This window comes from Athene noctua, chromosome 1 (assembly GCF_965140245.1).
Source record: "Athene noctua chromosome 1, bAthNoc1.hap1.1, whole genome shotgun sequence".
In the NCBI taxonomy this organism is placed as follows: Eukaryota; Metazoa; Chordata; class Aves; order Strigiformes; family Strigidae; genus Athene; species Athene noctua.
This window is the reverse complement of record NC_134037.1, coordinates 166,403,444-166,425,231: the sequence shown is the minus strand read 5'-3', so window position 1 is coordinate 166,425,231 and position 21,788 is coordinate 166,403,444.

Genomic DNA, 21,788 nt, shown 5'->3' with positions numbered 1-21,788 from the left:
CAGCCTCTGTTGATAAGGATGAAAGTACATTGTATTCCCTTAAAAATAGCGTACCCTACTCATGGTATGATGAAGAAGCAAAATGGATTTTGAAGGAGCTGTTCTCGCTATTTATTTTCAATGTATTAATTTTTGTCATTTCAGCACAGTTTATGAGAAGCTGAGTGCTCATTTTAGTTATATAGCTGATCATATGAGTAATCTGTAAGAATTAATATTCATGGTTTTTTATACAGTGATAAAAGTGGACTTGGCAGAAGTTCACAACAAAATGTAAGTGAAGACGGTTCTGAAACCCTCTGCCTTACTGACAACACACTCAAGCGAGGTTTCCCCTTTCTCTTGCATTAATAGGCAAGTTTTTATTATGGCAGTATATTTTCAGAAGGGCCTGAATGGAGCAATGTGATATCTTGCAAATTTAAGATAAGGAAAACATGACAGGAAGAGAAAGAGCTGGGGCAAAAGAGGAGGAAACTGGACAGGTCATCTATATTGGTTTTACTGGAAAAGCAAAAGTTGGATATGAATCACACAGCCAGGCACATGTGGAAGTCAGGCAGATGTCCAGATCATCAAGCAGCTCATGTCCACATCTAGGTAACTCCTGCCAGCACATCTCAACATCTGTTAATATGACCAAGTCAGCTCCTAGACTGCTCACTTCAACAGTATAAGAAGGAAGAGAAAGCTGCTCATTTGTTTCTTGGGTCCCTGTAGCAACAATACTCTGCCAAGCAAGCTCCATCTCATACAAGTGAGGTTAAAAAGCAGATCCTCTACAACCACCCTGCAGGGTGGGAGGAACAACCTGAAGGAAAAAAATGAACTGTAGTTTACATTCATGGATCTGAACAGAACAGATAGAGGTATGGCAGCTACAATACCTTCTATGATACACAAACCATGCAGGGCTATGTGACTTTATATATTAGGGGTGAAATCCTGGTTTTATTGTAGCTTTTGTGGAAATAAATTTTCAGAATTGATTTAAGGTTTTTTTTAGATTGCAGGTTCTTTGATTTTATTTTTTTATTAATAGATATAACATTTTGGTGAGCCATGGTATTTCTATATACGTACCTTGCCAGCATCTACCTCAGAAAAAGGCTGAAGTCATTTGAAGACAAACTAGGTCTCATCCTTATAGGAGGGGCAAAATAAAATAATAAACTAGCAAGGTATCAAAGCCTCAGTTCTCATGATAGATTTTGTTAAGAAAAAAGGAGGGAAGAAAGCAGCAGCTAACAAACAGAAGGCATGAGTAGGGAAGCCTCTAATTTTGAAGAAACCAACCAGCATGGGCAGAGAAAGAAGGGAAAGGCAGTCTCCAACAGCAAACCAAATCGGATCCTTGGGTCAATGAAGAGCTGTAGCTTGCACCCACTGACTATTAGAATATACCAGGACTTTTCCTAAGACAGTAACTTCTCCATTTATATGTGACCCATATCACATATCATCTCAATCCACAATCTACATATAGCTCATGAGGCCCATGTTTCTCTGTGGCTGGAAAGAACTGCTGACCATGAGGCTTGATGCTCAGGTTAGCTGCAATGCTGGTCACAGGACAGCCTGTGGCACCAGTGGTACCTACCAGTCAAGCCTGGAGGCCTACAAACAGGTCAACCCTTTTTCTCTTCTGCCTCAGTCTTCAAAAAGAGAACAGGCAATGATACAGTCTGCTCCTCCACCAGGGGCTTCCACAGGAAAGCTTAGCATGCCTCCTGTAAACTCAGTTAGGAATAAGTGAACATCTCTTACAGTGCACTGTATTTTAGGGATAAATATTTATACATGTATTATTTCAACTTGACCAACAGAGGCAGTTGGTGGTGGGACATGAACAGGATTTGGTCTACTGTGGTGTGTGAAATGCTGTGTTAGATCTGAGTTCTTCTAGTTCCTCCTAAGGGGTGCATGACACTAAAAAAAAGGACAAAGGACAAAAATGTGTGCAGGCACCAGTGGTACATGTTGTCCTAATATCTCACAATTCGAAAGAATATGTCTGAGGAAAACCTATACAAAAGTGTGCCCTGCAACCTTGACTTATGTTTAGTGAATAGGTTCTAGGTTCATGCACTAGTTTCTGAAGCACAAAAGACCACATGCTAGCTTTGGACTTGCTAACCCACATGAAAAAAAATGGAAAAAATCTATCGTGTGACACAAAATAGCTGTCTTTCTGTTTGTTTCCCACACAGCTTTACTGAAACAAGTCTTTCAAGTCATCTGTTTTATGCAATACTCCGTTAAATGTTTGTCAGATAAAGGTTGTTTCTACATCCTGCTTTTTCTGAAGTTGGTGCACTCCTAGGGGGAAATGTTCCAACTGTCTGCCCCTTTGAGGCTGATACTGCCCGGATGCCTCCTCAAGAGGATATCTGTCCATCAGTCAGTCTCTGGAGAGTGTGAAAGATTATTTTGTAGTGAACTCTTTATTTTCCTTCTCTCAAACCTCCTGCAGGGGCCATTTCCCTAATTTCACTCTTGTATGTGGCTTTGAGTTCAGATGGTCTGGGACAAAGCCAAAGAGAAGACACATTTGATGCGGGCAGTGTCAGTCAGCAGGACTCTTCCCTGAAAAAAAATTTCTTTTTATTCAGCAGCCCGGGACAAAGTCAGTCCCCTGAGCGGGTCCTAATGGAGCAGTTCAAAGAGAGCACAGGAATAGATGAACAGCCTCCAAGTTCTGAAGTGCAGGGGTCTGCTCTAATCGTGCTCAGGCCCCTTCTTAATGAAAGCTGCTGCTGCTGCTCTGCTGCAGGGTGAGATGTAGGGAAGTGGGTTGCTGGTGTTTGTCAGAGGTGCAAACAGCCTACCACTAGCTGAGATCTGAGCCAGTTCTTGAAGGACCTTTCAGGTCAGCAGCAGCAGAGTTACTTCCTCAGAAAGGGTGGTATCCCTTTCGGTAACATTAGCACTCAGGTGTGTCTTCCCAATCTAGATAGTCGTGACACCTTCAGATACATCCCTGTGTGTTTCAAGAGCCCTGACTCCCATGCATTTCATTGTTATATTCATCTCTCATTCTGGATGTGAGGTCCATTCTGGATGGTCTTCTCCACCCACCTCCTGAGAGAATAATAGATACCCCCCTCCAAAGCACTCATTGTTGTCACCCATCAGGATTATTCTTTACTGGCAAGGCACAGACTTTTTCCTTCAAGATTCTGAAAGCCTTATTTTTTTTTAGTGGTATCCTTCATGGAGTCTGTCATGGAAGGCAGCACAACATGAGATAGACCATCTGTAAATGCCAAAGGGGAAAAAGAGGACCATACCTGCCTCTTTATCTTGAGGAACTGGGCTTTGAAACAAGCAAACTGCTTTGACAAATGCCAGGCTGTACTTGACAGTTCCCTTCAGGAGAGCTTGGACATTGGCTAGTAGTGCACTTGAGCAGGCTGAAGTTCTTGCTTGTTCTGCAGTGAATGCAGGAGAGACATCAGGAGCTACAGGTAAGACTCACAGTGCTGTAGATAACCACATCGCTTAAATAAGTGGAGGGATACTAAGGACAAGGTGCCAGGATGAGGTACGTTGATCTCAGACTTAGCTGCAGATCTCTACACACCGAATAGCACCTGTGAGGAGAAGAATTTCAGAAGATCTCTGCATTAAGACATAACATACCTGACCTTTCCCAGGCATTTTAGTAATCTCTTAAGACAGGCCTGGGTAAATGTCAAACTGGTACATAGTATAGACATACTTGAAGATGATGGAGAAGAAAGCCCAAGGATGAATGGGGATGCCAGCTCCACACTTGCCCTCAGACTGAACATAACTATTCATCTCTGGAAATATTTCTGAAAAAGCCTCGGGAGCTTTACAGTCTACATCTCATCTTAGCTCAGAGGTTTTCTGGGTGCAGTAATGAAAACATTGGCAAAGGTTTCACACAAGTACAGTGAGTGCCCTGTCTGCACCAGGAAGGAGAACCAGCTTCTTCTTGATTTGTCATGGATTTGTAGTTTTGGATATCTTGTCTATTTTGGTTTTCCAGGCAAGGTTTCAGTAGGTCACATAAGATATTTGGCAGAATTCTTTTATGCTCACTTATGAGCTGACATAAGCCTGCATGGAACACACAAGGTGAGAGAGGGTAAGAGAAAGCTCTTGATTCCAGGTTTAAAGTCTAGCTGACTCTAAGCTCTCCCATACCACTTCCATTGCCTAAACCAGGCTTTTTACAGATCTGCCGTGCCTACCCACCAATATATGAAGCCAAGACAGAACATATTTGAGTACCTTTTGGTGTGTTAAAAAGAAATCTCTATTATAAGTCTATTTTTCTTATGGAGAAACTTTCCTAAGACAGAGCATGGGGAAAGCCACGCTCACATCGAAGCCTGTGACATTTCCTAGGATGATTAGCAGCAGTTAGTAATACTGCTATATATTGTGCACCTCTATCTTCTTTCAGCACATATTTTATAGTTCAGTCAAAACAACCTACTGATCCAGAACTTGTGGGTGGTAGTCAGTCACCCTGGGTGGCTCAGCTGGCAGGCTTTTGTGCATTTTATGCAAATGCCAGAAGGGAAAATCAAGTTTCTGATCCATAACCCCACTAGACAATAGCCTCAATAGAAGGTAATTTGCAACTTCTCTGCTCCTGAGGGACAGAAGTACTAACCTGAGAGCAGTATGTACTGTGAGGATCATAGTCTTAAACATAACGAAAGGTGCTATTCAAGCAGTTGCTAGAACAGTGTTCCTTCCAGTTGCTTCAGGGGATACCCACATTTCTGAGGTAGCTCCTGACTTGGGCAGTTTGGAGAGAGTAACCTAAAAAATTCTCAGTGTTCTTGTGGACACTTGACCAGAAAATATAAAAGAGAGAGAACCTAAAAAGCATCAGAGAGAAAGCAAGGTGCCTTATCTTTCTTTTTTGGCCCTACAGACTAGTGACTTGCTGTTGTGGTTTTACCTGTCAGGCAGCTAAACACCCCCCAGCGTCTTGCTCACTGCCCCACAGTGGGATGGGGGGGGGGGAAAAAGGTAGAACTCCTGGATTGAGATAAAGACAATTTACTAGGACAGAAAAGGAAGGGAAAATAATATTAATGATACAAAATATACAAAACAAGTGATGCACAATGCAATTGCTCACCACCCAGCCAGTCCCTGAGCAGTGGGCTGCCACCCCTCAGCCAACTCCCCTCAGTTTTATTGTTCAGCATGATGTCATATGGTATGGAATATCCCTTTGGCCAGTTGGGGTCAGCTGTCCTGGCTGTGTCCCCTCCCAGCTTCTTGTGCACCCTCTGCTCACTGGCAGGGCAGGATGAGCAGCTGAAAAGTCCGTGACTTAGTGTAAGCACTGTTCAGCAACAACTAAAACATCAGTGTGTTACCAACATTTTTCTCATCTCTATCTCAGCTGAAACCAGGACACTTGCACAGTGACTCCGCTGCTCTAGAGGTCCTGTAGAGCACAGCCATGAAATCTGTTTCACACTATGTAACCAGTTTGCTGTGAAGCTGGTCAAGATGCTTGCTCTTTGTGCATCATAGCAACCTTCTTCTGAAAGTCCCACCAAAGAGATTACCTTCTTGTGGGTTTTAAACCAATCTGTGGCCAAGTGTGTGTCTACAGCTCCTACTGTTAAGGAAGCCTCAATCTTTCAGACATCTCTGAGAGAAGTGCACAGTTTTTCTCTTTAGTCTTATCTTTTTATGCTCACTTTCCTTTCATTCAGGTGATGGGAGAGCAATTGGGACATCTCTGTTTCAAGAGCACTCTGAAAAAGTCGCCAGTGTTATGGATGTTACCCCATAACAGGGGTGAAAGACTACCTGCTTTTCACTTTGGTTTTAGCTTTGGGTATACAGGTATGAGCACAACAGCATCTACAAAAACGGACACCCAGTTGCAGAGGTGTTTCACAGGACTGCTCACCTTCCGCACTGGAAGACTGGATGTCCCCCAGGACAACAGGATATGAAAATTTCCTAGCTGAAAACAGAGAACTGTTGTTCCTGGGAGGGAGAGACTGTTTTGGGGATATATATCTGACCTTGGCAGAGCTTTGCAAGGTTGCTTTCCTCTCTGAATTACCAAATCTGTCTGGATCACTGTGTGCTTGCATGCCATGTCTGAGAGCAAGAGACATTGCACTGTTAATAAGTACTTCCACCATTAACCTACCTCTGTTTTAGGTTATACTACATTTCACAGAAGCATAGTCCATATGAGGCCTACTCTGCCCCAGGAGGAGCAACCTAAGCCCTCCATCCTCAGCCTACTGGGTATGGGTCACATCTTCCACTTAACCTCTGGACAATTTACATCTGGGTTTATCAGGATAGTCTGCTTACACAGATGGACAGATGCACAATCCTAATTTATTGGGCGTGCACCACAAGTCCTGCCTGGCTGTGAAGGCTGATTTGTGTGCTTATGTGCTCCAGGGACTTGGCATTGCCTCTCCTTCACAACACAAGCAGGCTAATCTCAGACAACTGAAATAATTTTTGCTAGCCTACTTTCTTCCTCCAGAAGGAAGCATCTGAAGAAGCTGCTAAAGGATTTCACTGGTCCTTTTGGGAGCCCTTTGAGGATGCTGGTGAAGTGCCTCCATGCAGAAAGGATGGCACTAGGCTTCTCCATTTACATGCAGATGTGTGAAATCTCGACACAGTCAAAACCTGCCGTTCTTTCCCCATTTGGAGCCTGACAGAGAGCCTGGGCATCCCATCTAGGTAACAGTCTTGGCAAAGAGCCCTATTGCCCAGGAAACTATTAGGACAGGATTGTCCCTCCCTCTCTCATGGGACAGGAGTTGTGTCTTTATACTGTTTCCTGCTCTCACTGTTTTTTTGTAGCTTTTGTAGCCCCATCACATAGTGCTACCATTTTTTGGGTTAGTGAAGATGAGTTGCATTCAAAATACACAGGATTGAGCTATTTTGGGTGCACCAGGATCCGGGAGACCCTGTGGCCTCCCTGAAGTCTTTTTATAAGTGACTTGACTTTGAATGTTTGAACGTCTATCAGTGTGTGCTGAATGAAATGACTAAGGGGCATCTGGGCTAATTTGTCACCTTTAGCATATCTAAGACAAAAATTCCAAGTCTTCTCAGATCGGGCTCAAACAAGTGGTGTCGTGCTGAAGTACAGGCACTTTCCTGAATTGCTAGCTCTTTACCTGCCCTTCTGGGGCATGTAATGGGCTGCTGAAGTTCTGGCTATTTTGTGGATTCTTTGCCTTAAGGTGATCTAACAGTTCCAAACACTTACAGGGTAAGTTCCTCTCTGAGTCTCTGATCTTTGCAAGGATACCAAGAAATGATATTTTCTGGGTGGAATCCCACAGTCCTTGTTTTAAGTGCAGTCCAACGCTAAAAGACTGTACATCGACTAGGCTTTTCTAACAAATCTGACTGGTATCAAAACACACAAACAAGAGCATTGTAACTTCATAATTTTAAGAGGATTATTTTGTATTTATAAGCCATAGAAAAAATATATTAAAAACCTCTATGTGTTATCTAGCCCACCCAAGTGGTGCCAACATGTATGACATGCACTGTGGTGAGGTATCCACTTTGGCTGTTCCTGCTGCTCTTTGAGAGTTTATCAGGCTATACAACCCATCATCCTTTAAATTAGTTTCCAATGTCTGAACCCTCATGTGTTGAAGGGTGTTGAGGGTCACCAGTTGACCCTCCCAGCTTCTGCACTGGCACTCTTTTGATAAGCCACTCTCCCTGGGAACAAGCCTGGAGAGCTTAGGAAGCAGCAGGACACAAAAGCACCAAGCTCTCACATCACTTCTGAAGAGCTCGCTTACCTCTGAGCAGCTATCTGAAGTTATAACTCTCTCTCCCCCTCTTCAGCACAGCCAGTTTAAGAAGAGGCTAACTCCTTGTTTTCATACGATAGGCACCTTGCAGCATTCCCACTGCGTTCAAAGGTGTGAGAATCCTCTTTATCAGGCTGGAGTAGTTCAGTAGAACTAAGTTCACTGGAAACAGAGCAGAGGATTGTTTTGTCTCAAAGGATTGTTTTGTTTGCAACAACAGAAGGAGAGAAAATAAAATAAGGTCATGTATTCACTTATTGTATAGTTAATATTAACAGTTGCAACATGTACATAGACAGACAGAAGTAGAAGTTAAACAAAAACAAAGCCATTAATAAAGGGGCAAAATAAATGAATATGACAAAAAAAAAATTATCATTAGATATTTGCAACGTGTCTCCCACAAAATCTGAATAAGGGAGGATGGTCTTGAAGTAGGTTTCAAGAATGAAACAGGGAATGGAAACACAACTCCCCAAAAACAACTATAACCCAGTTAGTTCAGATACATGTTATCTATGGGATTAGGTAGCAACGTAACAGCAAAAAAAAGTGGCAATATTAATCCAGTCCAGATACAGGATCACCTTGTCTCACAATCTTTTTACTCCTCAAGGAAATGTTCTTGCAGTATTTCATGTGCTCCTGGATACTGCAGTACCTATATCTCTGTGTGGACAGCTATGCAGTCAATAGCAATGCGAGCTTTATGAAGGCGGGAGCAATACATTAATGCTATTGGAGAGGGGATGCTTTGTAGACAGTAGGACTAATTGAACAGAACCACATGAAAAGTGGAACCTGCCTACAAATATAGAAAGGTAGAAAACGCTTGTTTGAATGATAGAAAAAGATTGGAAGGAAGGTAAATTTAGGCACTTAACAGGCAGATAAGCAGAATGGTAGAAAAAAGTCTGGTATCATGGAAGATTGTCCAAGACAGGAATTTTTTCATGGGACGTGGACCAAGTAACCTAATTTTTCATGCTTGTTTCCTCCATAACTTCTCTGTGGATAATAAGAATATGCCATCTGAAATCTTTTTTAGAAAAACTACATAAGCAGTTACTATAAAGCAAAACAACTGCTCACTTTTAAAATTTTCAATACTAAAATGTTACAGAAAAATACGGATTGGTGAAAAGCAACTAAACTTTCAAATAGCTGCATGCAAACAACTCCAAAGCAACCTGAATTTTGATTAGTAAATTATTGTAAAGACACTTACTTAATACTTAAAAAAAAAAGAGCAGGTCAGGAAAATTAGTTTTTTAAGTATCTCAGATATTTACCAGTTCCCTGCAGCTTGTATAGCTTCCAAAATAATATGATCTACCTACTGTGATTTTTTATATGTTATTATTTCAGTTCTAGCATTCATGTGTCTCTGATGATGTTAGAAGTACAGACACAGCATATTAATAAAATTATCAGTTGATCTGCTTCTGTTACCTGACCTCCATCTATGCTATCTATTCTGTTTTTTTTCTTCAAAACCTGTGCAGACAGACAGCAAGACAATCAGTATTTTGCAAAGAAACTCTATAAGCCCCACTTGGCCAATTAATAATAGTGGTACAGTGTTAAGATCTAAAGTATAGGCTTTGTCAGCTTTGGATATTTATGGAAATACCCATTTCCCAAGGCCATTTTCTACAGTGTACATGCAATGGTGTCTAAGTGTTTTTCCTTGTACCTATACTTTGAACAGTTTTAAGCAGAACAGCAGTGAAGATGCCAGCCCTATCTGGTATTTGTTGTATGAGGACTGTTTCTGTTGTTACCACAGAAGTATTTAGAAAAAGAGGGCCATCACCAGCAGAAACTCATATTAGACAGCTTGTACTCCTTTCACAGGATGGGTTCAAATTACCTTCTGAAAATTATTCATCGGGTGGTTGTACAGGTGTTGGATGACCTATGTCCAATCAATCCCAGAGAAAACAAATACTTCCAGCTAGCTTCCTTTAGCTTCATACGATGTGTTTCAATGTGGTTGGGATTTGATCCCAAAGGAGTTATAGAACTAGTAAGAAAAAGTTTGGTAAACAAGCAGTTAAAGTAGCACAGGAATTTCCTCCTCAAAAGTTTACTTGCTTTATGCCAAAGTGTGGGCAATTAAGTAAAGGTAGAATTAAAGCATCAATCTTTCACCTCTTAGAGGAAAATAGTAATGCCACAGTTCTCATTATTCACCAGAAAGGATCTGTTTTCTTGTGACGCCTTCTCTAGAGATAAGAAGTATTTTGCCTTTGTTTTATTTGTGCCTTCAAACACAAGACTTCTTTACATAGGCAGCAGGCAAGGAAACACAGTTCTTTCTCAAGGAATTAATGTAGCCATTGAACCAAAATCAACAGTGAAGAGAATCAGACTGAAGTTAAGAATGATGAAGTAAGATGAAGAAATGTAAACATATTTTAGTCATTAATGAAGAATCTGTAGCAAGCAGTAAGAGCGTCAAATGCGTGATGTTCTACTACAGGTTAATAATTTTTATACTGAGATGTGGAATACTGGTAACTGTGATTTAGAAATAATTTCAGAAATCACCATTTTTTCTCTACTCCAAGATTTATTCATATTGCAAATAGGGAATCACTGAGCCACTTCAGTTAAAATAAAAAAAAAGTCAAAAAACCCCCTGAACATATTGGAGTCAAACTGTAAAATCTTGCCTTACTCACAACCATGAAGTTATCCTGTGAAAAGTTATGGGCAACATATCTAGCTGCTTCCATGGAAAGCACAGCTTCCTGAATGTCAAAGAACTGCAGAAGTCCCTTCCTGTGGAGTATTTGTTCAGACGTACAATCACAGAAACTGAAATCTTGAATTTGCATATGCAAACAGCACTTTCTTGTAATTGCAGTTAAATGTATTTTTTCCAGAGTTAATTGCTGGTTTGCTGAGGAATATAAATAGGTGAAACTGAACTGCATTTTCACTCGCTTATAACATGCCTGATCCAGTGAACTGGATCAGTATTTTATTTGTGACCAATCGGTGATTTACAGTTTATCACGGAATTAAAACAATGTCCAATTGTTGATAAAAATCAAGTACTTCTACCTGATGCAGGAACAGACCATTAAAGCTTGCCTAGCTGCAGGTAAATATAAAGAGGACACTTTATTATTACCCTTTTATAACAGGTTAAACAACAAGTCTCCAAGCACTTTTACAAATATTTGGTTAGATGTGAAAATAGCTATACTCCTCCTGATAAAGCATACCATTAATTCCCTTTTTCAGAGCTGGAAATGAAGGCAGATGGAAAAAGCTATACAGCAAATCTGGAGCTGAACTAGGATTGAAAGTGAAAAAAACCCTAGCTCTTTGTTATTCAAATAAACAAAAGGCAATTCTTTTTGGATATGATTTATCTGTGGTTATCTCATGCAGGTATTCAGAAAATTCAGCTGTTCAGAAGGTCTTGTCCCCCCCTTTTTTTTTTTACTTCTGTAGCACAGAATTATTACCAAAGAAATGAAAACTAGTGATCTTCCTGGATGTATAAAGAAATAAGCTATTTGTTGATGTAAGATGCCATGAGTACCATTCAACATTTTAAAAACGGATTATAATTCCATGATCAGTTGAGAAGATCTGGCTCCAGTAAATCAATGTAAATTTTGTCCAAGATTACATTTGGATACAACATAGAAAAACTTTTGGTTTCTGACTGGGAAAAAAAATAAATCTCAATTTAAAATTTATTGTGGTGTGTTTCTTTTTATTTTCCCAATCAGTACTTTTCTGTATGCACCAGTAAAACTAAATATATTTGATTCTAATTTTTACTGAAACACAGTTCTGTCACTAATTGTTGAAAGTCAATTGCATAAGAATTGAGTAATTTTCTTTTAGCAAATCCATATTGAATAATATATTTTAAAATGTAAGTCAAAATGTAGTTGTGGCATTTCTTTTTATAAGAACAGTGAGATCAGTCTGCATCGAAACCCATATTCACTGATGCATTGTAGTAGCTTCGGGCCTGTTTGCTGGCACAAGAATAACTGTAAACCTGATTTAACTGGCTGAGTAGTATGGATTTATGGCTGCTTTGTGTTACAAGTGCAAGACAAACCTAACAACCTGATCAGTGAAAAAAAAAAAAAAAAAAGATGCTGAGTATCAAGAAAAAATTACACAATAAATTAAAGTTGTCATGCAGTTTCTCTGCCACAAGAGTAGCATTATTTTAATGTGGGTAGTAGGTCAAATTCTATGCAGCTGTATTTACATGGTACACCCAGAAAAATCCAATAAAAAGCAGTATTTGAATTTTTATTCTCTCTTGTTTTACAGTAACAGACAGGAAATCCATTGAAACAAAATGCACCCAATGGAAAGTTAAAGTCACTTATTCCCGACAATTTCTTCCCTCTGGGAGACAGCAAAGAATTTAATCTTTGAGGCTTTTTTTGTCTCTATAGTATAAAGCTAAACTGGGAGGAAAAAGAAAAAAAAAATCAGAACCAGGAAGAGCTAGAGCAATTTTTTTTTTGTCATCTGTGCAGGGCTTGAAACTCCTAAAATTTTCTGAAATGCTGGGAAAGAAGTGAGCACACCTTACTAATCTGCAGGCATGTGAGACCTTCTTCTAGTTCCCAGATAACAGGGTAATAGGTTTAAGAAGTTGTGTTTTTTCAGCATATTTAGTTAATACCCCGACAAAGGACTACCTCCTGTTTCACAGCCATTCAACAGTTAGAAAAAGATTATTTCTGAAGATGTCTGCCCTTTTATTTTGATTTTCAAATATACCTGCAGTAGGTAAATTTATGTGTGTGTATTCTTGATAGTACCAGCAGATGCAAATGTGCTTCTAAAGTCAACATACATTTAGTTTAAGCTTAGTTATTAAATGACTAATTAAGTTCCCAGGTTTGATGTAGTTTTATGGGTGAGTGCATAACTGTAATGTCTGTCGTGAAATGTCAACAACCACAGAGCTCTCTCTCATGGTACCGATGGAAAAAAAAAAAAGCATAGAGGATCCACCACAGTAGGACATAATGAGAAACCTGGTGCTGAAAGCTGGATTGCAAAAATGAAGGAGGTGTTGAGTTGGGTGAACCAGTTCCTTATCTGAATGTTTTTAGGTTTGGGTTTGTGTTGTTTGGTTGTTGGTTTTTTTTCCCCCAGTTGTGGGCTTTAGCACTGAATTTCCCTGGAGATACCTCTAATTCTAGTTCTATTGGCATGGTAAAGGAAAGTCTTATCCTGTAGTCCCAAAGTGGCAAGAGCAAGCTCATCCTGACATGCTCTGAATGAGTACTCTGCAGTCTGGGTTTAGAGAGACCTTATCTCCCACTCCCCTGGGTTTCTGATGAGACACTAGAAACACAGGCAAAACTTCAGAAGTACAAAAGACAATGGAGCAAATGATATGTTGGGTATTAACAGAGTAGGAAATGAACTGCGATAACAAAGTGCTGCAGAAAAAAAGTGAGTTATGATTGTGGGCAGAGCTAACTTAGAGAATAAAGGAGGTGTCACAGAAAGCCAAAGGTATCATGTGGGAGGATGTACAATGGCAGGTAATGCCAGACACTTAAAAAGATCAGTTTATTTTATATACTGAAATTCAGATGCTTAGCACCAGTCTATGGAAATATTACCTTGTATGCCTGTAAAAAACAAAAGAAATCCAAACGTCCTTCCCTGCCCTGCACGTATATATGGAGGAGGACACGGTTTACCGAACATTTAACTATTAATATTTCAGTGAGGGAAAGGTGTTTGGAGTAAGTGCGGAGATGACAAGTGTTAGGCTGGTTCACGTTGAAACTCTCAGACACCTGGACTGGTGGGCAGTGAACTCTGGGCTCCCCATCAAAAGTCCCTCTCCAACAGGGGACTCACCATGGCCTTTCCAAAGCATGCAGCCACTCTGAATAACCAAACTCTGCCCTGATCTCTCCTTTAAAGTTTGCTTATAAACCGTTAATAAAATGAATACTCGGCATCCTGCTCTTCAATAGCTTGCATAATTAAAACACAATAATACGTAGATACAACTATTTTGGAAGAGATGACAGAGCCACGAGCTCAGTCCTCGACTAGAAAAGACAAGCTGAACAGACCTGACAGCTTCTGCTGCCAAGAGGAGGCAGTGTCCCCCTCCCCACCTCCACCCTGGCTGCTCCAGCTCTGCTGTTCCTTTGACCTTTGTTAGCAAGCTGAGTTAACCTTGGGGAATATTAACCCAGTTTAAAAAAAAAAAAAAAAAAAAAAAAAAAAAGCTTTTACCACGTTAGAGATCTGAAAGGCCAATCCTTCGGTGAGCCAGATACCAGCCTGAAGAAAGGAAGAACTGGGGGAAAGAGGGTGGGAATCACTGTTCCTGATCAGCTCAGCCCTCTAGGAGAAGAAAAGGTGTTAACAGGGGTAATCAACGAGCTGCTGGTTCATACTGAATATCATATGCATCCCCCACCCCCCCAGCAGGTATTGCTTCATCGTGCACAAAGCAACATGGGTCCTCCTAAAGACTTTAAAACTTCCCTGTCAGAGGAGCACACTGCTCCTCAGCACAGCATATTTGTTACCTGTTACCGTGTCCTGCCCAATTTTGCCCATAACACCTGAACCGATGTAATAATACCTTAGAAGTGGCTACATAGAGACAACATCAGCTTACAGGGAAAGCTGCCTGTTCCAGGTTGGTTTGTTGGGTGGTTTTTTTTTGTTGTTTTTTTTTTTTTTTTTCCCCCGGTATTTTACATCTCCCTTTCTCCTTATCTGTAGTTATTGTGCAAGACATTTGGACAAATCCAAAGTGAGATCCAGGATATTTTTAAGCTCAAAAGAAATACCTTTTTGAAACACAAATTTGTAGGTGTCCTAATAACTAAGTGAGAAGAACTTGGGAGTTCTTGGGAGAAGAACTAGACATCATCAGTACAGGAGCACATAGCCTCCAAATGACTTTCAAAGAAAAAAAGATGTGAATTTCCAAAGTAAGAAATGTTCAAGTTCTCCCGTAGATCAAAAGAGATCTTGAGGGGTCAATCCTTGATGATCATGACGTGACAATTTGCAGGTCCATTTCTCCCCCTCTTGGTAAGGAAACTTAACAGGGAAACTGTTAAGGTACCCTGCTTCAGGCCTAAAAGATCTCTAAGCTTTGAAGGCCACTGACAGTTACTGCAGATTAAAGACAAGGACACACCACACAGGCGGACATGTTAGAGAACCACAGAAGGTGACAATGCAGTGTATTGTCTTGTGAGTTGGGACAATTTTACACCTTATTTCAGGCGAAATTTGAGGTCCAATTCCTGCAACTGCATCAATACTGGAATATTACTGAATGTCACTGGTTCCTTTTGGGAGAGCATGAGCAGAAATAACCCTACAAAAAGGTTCAGATGAAAAGCCTAAAGATGTTTCCTTATGCTTTTGTACTGAAGGGTCTGAAGATACATAGTTCTCTTTGAATAAATAGAGTTGGAAAAATACTGAAGGTATGATCTTGGCTTACTGGCGCACATAATGTAATTCCTTGATATGCATTGGAAAATACAAACCCCAAACACTTACCATGCCAAACTTGTGTGCTTTGCCTTATCTGTAGTCTCTGTACAGAGAAGTTAAGCGTAGCATGAAGCAATATTGTAGCTAATTTGGAGTTGTTCTTAAAAGCGAGTGGAATTTCTTCAAACACCTATGCACTTTTCTAGTCGTACTCTGAGGTTTTGGGATGTTAAGTGGATTTTTTTTTTTTTTTTTTTTTTTGCAGTAGAGCTCAGCTTTGGCAGAACAAAACCTCACTCATTTGTAGATCTGCTTTACAGGAGAATTACCACAAGTCATTAGAGCGTTATAAGTAACATGATGTTTGAGACGGCAGCAATTTTTCAACGTGTCCCTTTATTGAACGGCCCTAAAAGGCAAAAGAAAAAGGAAATAATTTCCCTGGGCTGGGTATTTTATGAGCAATCCTTATCAGCGCCTGACCTGCCCTGTTCAGGAAAGCGTTGTGTAGAATATACAATGTATGTGCATACAACACCCTGAACCGCGGGCTGACGAAGCTGGTGTGTCCGTTCCAAAAGGGCAGGGGCCGCTCATGGCAGCGCGCTGGGGCTGGAGCAGCAAAGGCAAAGCCTGGGACAGGGTCTGCCCGGAGGAGTCTCTGCACCTCCGACCCCGGGGGCGAGGGGGTGATCCGGGAGGCACCGCCGCCGTCCTTCCCGCGGCTCTCTTCGCTTTCCTCAGGTTTGTTTGTCTTGCAAACGGCCGTGGGAGGGGGAGGAAGAGGAGGAGGGCTGGGGGAAGGGGGAAAGGGGAGCCCCGGACCGGTGCGGTCTGGCTGGGGGCGGCTGCTGGCCCCCACCGGGCAGGAAGGATTGCCCGGCCCCTCGCCGGCGGTGGCACAGCGCGTCCGGGGCCCCCCGGGGGGCTGGTGGGCGCCGTCCTGCCGTCCCCGCCCCCGGGCCGGGCCCGCGGCGTCTCTGGGCGGTGGCAGGGCGAGACAGGCGGGCAGCGCCCTCCTCCTCCTCCTCCCCTCCCCGCGGCGGCGGGAGGAAGGGGCCGGGCGACGCATCCACCTGGTGGCGGCGGCACCTGCCCCTTCCCCGCCGCTCCCCCCGCCCGGTAACTCCTCCCCGGCCGCTTCTGGCCCGGTGCGACGCGTCCCGTCCCGTCCCGGCTCAGCTCGGCGCCGGCGGGGGCCGCCCCAGGTAAGCGCGGTGCTCCCCGCCGCCCGGTCCGGCCGCGTCCCCTGCGCCGGAGCTGCCGCCCCTGGGGGGCCCATCCCGGCCGCTCCGAGTTGCGCCTTGCGGGTTTTGGCTTTTGATTAAGGAACTTAAGCTTTGTGTTGGGGGGGTGGGGTGCGGAGGGACCCCGGAGGCATCTGAAAATCCTCGTCCCGGGGGGGTGGGGGGGCCGGGGCCCCGCGGGCGCTCCCCGGGGCTGGGGGCAGTGCCGGTGGGCGATAAAATCGAGGGGGCGCGTAAGCTCGCCCCTTCCAGCCGTGTTTCCCTCTGCTTTAGCCGGTCTCTCCCTTCCCGCAGCCGGTTTCTCTACTGATATGTTGAGCTCTTCCCCGCGGAGCTGTGGGTAAAGCACGGCGGGAGATAAACTGCCCCAGGAGAGGTGAATGGGGGTTGCGAAGCGAGTGAGGCGATCCGAGGAGGTGCAGGAGAAAAGGCGCGGAGTGCTCTACGCACGCCAGCGCTGTCCCTCCCATCCGCGTACTTCTCGAGGTGGAGGTTTGTCCATTTCTTGCCGATGTGATGAAGGGAGGCGAGACGCTGAGGGATCCGGCGGCTTTTTCGAGGTCACGGAGCGAGTAGTCGCTCGGACGGAAAATAAACCAGAACAGCATCTAGTTCTGGGGCCACCTCGTTGTGTAATAATATCACCGCTGCTTTCGTTTAATGAAAAAGCGCGAATTTCTGGTTGCAGTTGTCAACTTGTCAAGTAGTTTTGGAAGAGTAACTTAGTTGCTCGAGTGCTTTCCCACAGGAGCCATATCACTGAAACTTCTGGGCCAACGCTTTGAATGCTCTGATCAACCCCGCTCGGTATCTCCCCTCAGGTGGCATTACTGATGATCGTAGCTCACCTGGACCTTGAATTTCACCTCAGATTTCTGAGTGGGTAGGTGGGTGTCAGTGAAAGACCATTCCCACATTGTGCCTTTGTCCTAAGTATCCCTGTTTGCCCCGAGTAAAGTGACACTAATGCCTTTAGTACTTAAGAAAGAGCCAAAGAAAGCAGCCTCACCTCTGAAGGATGACTTGCATCAACTAAGGCAGTGTTCGATGGGGGAAGAGATGGACGTTGTGTGTGTCATAGATTAATGAAACTGGGAAATGATTGCAGCTCTGGCTGTTACCCATGGGTATCAAACGGAAATGTAAAGCCGAAGGACAAGTAGACTAAGATAAAATTTGATGTCAAAGTAGGACTTGACGTGTCTTTTTTTTCCTTTTCCCTTTCATGCTTAAACTGTTAAAAATTATAATGGTACATAGGAAACCTAGCCTAGAGCAGATCTGTCAAGGTAGTCTGGCCTGAAAATGGAAATAAGTTGAATCTATGTTCCTGGATGTTGATGGATAAACAAAGTGAAACGGTATTCTAGGTTTCTGGTCAAAATATTTCTCTTAGAGTTGCTGCTCCTGGAGATACGGGCTCTTCCTCCTGTGTTAGTCAAGGATCGATCCACACAGAGTAGTTCCAGTCACATGACGGTAGCTCAGCAGTGTCCTTGCTACTACATCAGTACTTCTGCCGTGTCTTTGATGAGTGGATCCCTAAACCGGTCTCTGGCAACACGAGCCTCCCCGTGGAGTGAATTCAGACCTCCTGCCAGCAGGCTTGCTTTTCTTTTTTATCTTCCATAGACCCTTTGGAAGTGGTTTGCAGCTCCTCAGGATCTGTAGTTCACAGGTTGAAAACAGCTGGCCTGGACCTAAATAGGTCGGATTTGTTATGATTGCTAGTTTTAATTTTTCTGCGGAGTGGGTGCCTACTAGTACTGTATTCATACAACATTCATTTGCAACTCAAATATGGTAAACGGGTATTCTTGAGAGCTTTTTTCCTTGCCATAGACAGAGACTTGAATTTTACTGCCAGAAGATGAGGTTTTCTGCTTCTGCTGTGAAAGGAGAAGGGCAGAGGCAGAAGTGGGGATGTAGTGTAGGGGAAGAAGGAACCCAAATTCCAAGCTGGCTGTTGCTCATCGTCTGGCAACGTGGAGATCTGTGTGTGAGGTGGCGGGTGCCGTGGGCAATGCAGGTCCATCTCCTACTGTGCCAGAAAATCTGGTTCTTTCGGTCTCTTTGTCCTTTCTGTTTCAGAAATGACTTCTTTTGTGGGGTCTTTTGCCATTCATGGTCCACTCAGCTAGGCAACAGCTTTCAACCTTTCCCACCCCACTGTTCCTAACAAAGACATGTGATGTACTTGAGATAGCTTGAGTTTCATGGTAATATCTGTTTTCAGAGAAGACAAACGATTATTCCTAGTATGAATATAGCACCATGTAACTGTTTAAAATGAGACTGCTACTCTCAGAGATTTTTAATGCCTGTTTTTGCATGCGGAGGTAGTATTGATCTTGGTTTGCTGGCCTTGGGAATCCTGTTGGGGACTTTATAAGCACTACCAGCAGCTCAAATAAAGAGGAACTGGTTTTTGACACCTGTTGATCAGGTTGATTTTAGCTTCAAACAGCTTCAAAGCTGTTTCATAGGAAATCTAAGAATGCTGAGGCTCTATTTGTGGTAACCTTTTGTATAAATATTTACATAGTCTTGTATGGTTCTCTGCAAGATGTGTCATGTTACTGCATAGGCATGCTGACTAGACCTTACCTCTGTGGAGAAGGCTAGCTGAAAGGCCAGGACACTGGAAAAATCTGATTTCGATGACTTTGAGGTGTTCAGTTGCTTGTTGATTTGTCTTTGACCCCTTCCAGAGGATAAATTTTACCCTGTGGAGTAAATGACCTTAACTTTTTTTAATCATTGCAATAAAACTATCCAGTACTACTTCCTGAAGAAGTGTGAAGAAAATCTTGGTAGTGAAATTAGAAGAAAATTATCATTTAGTTACTTCGTTTTTCATACATTACTGGATTTTTTTTTAACCTTTCTATACTTGATTTGCAAGTCATGATAATTTTTAGTTCTGCTCGTTGAACCGGAATCTTGACCATGTTTCTTTTCTCTTGTCCAGGTAGCAGAGGCAGGAATTTCCCAGTGTGTGAAAAGATCATGTAAATGAATCTGGAATGAACTCTTTCCTTCGTATCTTTGTTTTGTTTTGTTTTGTTTCCTCTCCTCCCTTCCCCACCCACTTTTGTATCATGATTATATTGTGATTAAGGTTATGCTACTGAAACTTCTAGGTAGTTATAAAATGGTGGGGAATAAAAAAAAAAAAATTTCCTTTCTAGTATCATCAACAAAAGCCATAATTTGTTGGCTTGCCCTTTTTTTAAAGTTGAGTTTTGCACTGGAATTATTCCTTTGCTATCTTAATAAGTTTTGCCAGTTTGTTCATTTGCATATGCTGGATTTCTTTACTGTATAAAGGGAACTGCTTTTGGATGTGACACTGTGTTAGTGTTCAGGTTTGGATCCTTTTACTCGTCTTTTGGAAGATTAACTTCATGCATTTGACTGTTAACTGTTTGGTCTTCTTACACCTTGTTGCGTGTGGTTGCTTTTACATAGGTCTAACTGAAGATCTAGTTTGGGTTTTTGTGCTTGTTTTTTCACTTGTTGATGCCTATCATAGAGCTTAACAAACATCTAATGATGTTTCTGTTTCGGAAATAGCACAAAACATGTATTGAATTAATATGCCAGTGCAGGAAATACAGTGTTACCAGTGTAACTCTGGCTACACTGACTTAAGTTGAATTTGCAGTGTTGTATTAGAGTATCTCAAGGTAATTATTCCATGCTATTGACTTAAGTGTCTAGGCATGGAAACAACATATAGTGATCTGTATATAAAAGCTTGTGGAAACTAATATAGCCTGCAGTACTTGTGGAAATCTATGCCTCCAAAGTATGGTACTGGTCTTAATTAACAATTACAGAATGGTGTGTACTAAGGAAGTACCATTATTATTTCCTGCATGGAGAACTAGGGTAAAAGTCAGCAAGTTGGTTTCATTGCCAAAATTGTGATTAAATCTTTAGGGTTTCTTTGCCTTTCGTTCTTTCAGTTGTCTTTTTGGGATGTTGGCTTCTGGCTAGCAAAGGACATGTGTAGTATAAAGGAGTTACGACCTGACGCGCTGTAAGGAGGCAAAAGTGGAGGCAAGTACCTACTTGCCTGCAGTGGCAAGGTGAGGGACTTAGGAGGCTGTGGTGGTGAGCACCACTTACAGCCAAGCAGCATGCTTCTGTGCGTGCTGCTTTTCCTGTCCAGGGGACAGAGTGGCTATCACTGTGGGGAGGAGGACAAGCCTCTGGAGGACTAATAGTCTTGGAAGCCTATATTCAATGAAATAGTATGTTATGAAATGAAGTACAGACCAATTTCACTGCAACTTTTGCTTGAACATAAAGAATTGATTTGCAAAAATCCATAGAAAAACTAAAAAAACCACTCTTGGATTAAATTTGGTTTGAATTAATCTTAATATTTTCAAATTTTTTAGTTGTTTTTGTTTTCTCATTCTGACAACTTTTATTGAAAAAAAAAAAAAAAAGGCCTTTTTTTAAATCTTAATGACCCATGACAGAACTTTAATTATAACACAACTACCTAAGGCATATGTGAGAAGAAGCTAAGATGTCTCACATAATAGCTGCGAGCTGTGAGGCAGTACATTTCACTGTATTCATCAGTATACTACTTCAGTGGTGGCTGTGCATTTTATACTCATATTATTGCCTGTCATTAGAAACAGTAGAGTTATTTCTTTACTTTTAGAGTTATGAAACAAAAGCACACTCAATTTTGGACCTTCTGTGTTGCTGGAGGTACAAATGCTAGTTCTGCTCCATCCATACTGGCCTAAGCTTAAGATTTGAAATTAAAGGGCTTGACTGCATATGAGTGATGGATCCCCTTTATTATTTGGGTATACTTTGTCCAAAGCTAGAAGGTGTTAGCAAGCTGACCTGCAAGGCTCTCTGGACCCTGTCTCTTATACCTTCAAGCCTGCTGTGGGGGTAAGCTCCCTGTGTTTCCTTGCCTGGGGATCTCTGTACACTTTTAACTCCACCAGCTCACTTTAAAGGACTCCTGAGGTTTGTTTCTTCAGATGTACCCATTAAAGTGCTGTTACAGCTTCGCAGACATCAGGAGGAATGACTGGCAGTGGGAGGGAAGGGTAGTTTGTGTTCCCACTAAACTCTTCTGCACCGGAGTGGGTTTATGATACTTTCAGGAGGGATCTAGTTAAATTTGTCTGATATGTGAGGTAAGTTAGAGGCCACAGTATTGGACTGAGATAAGATGGACCAGTCTCTTCTAGCT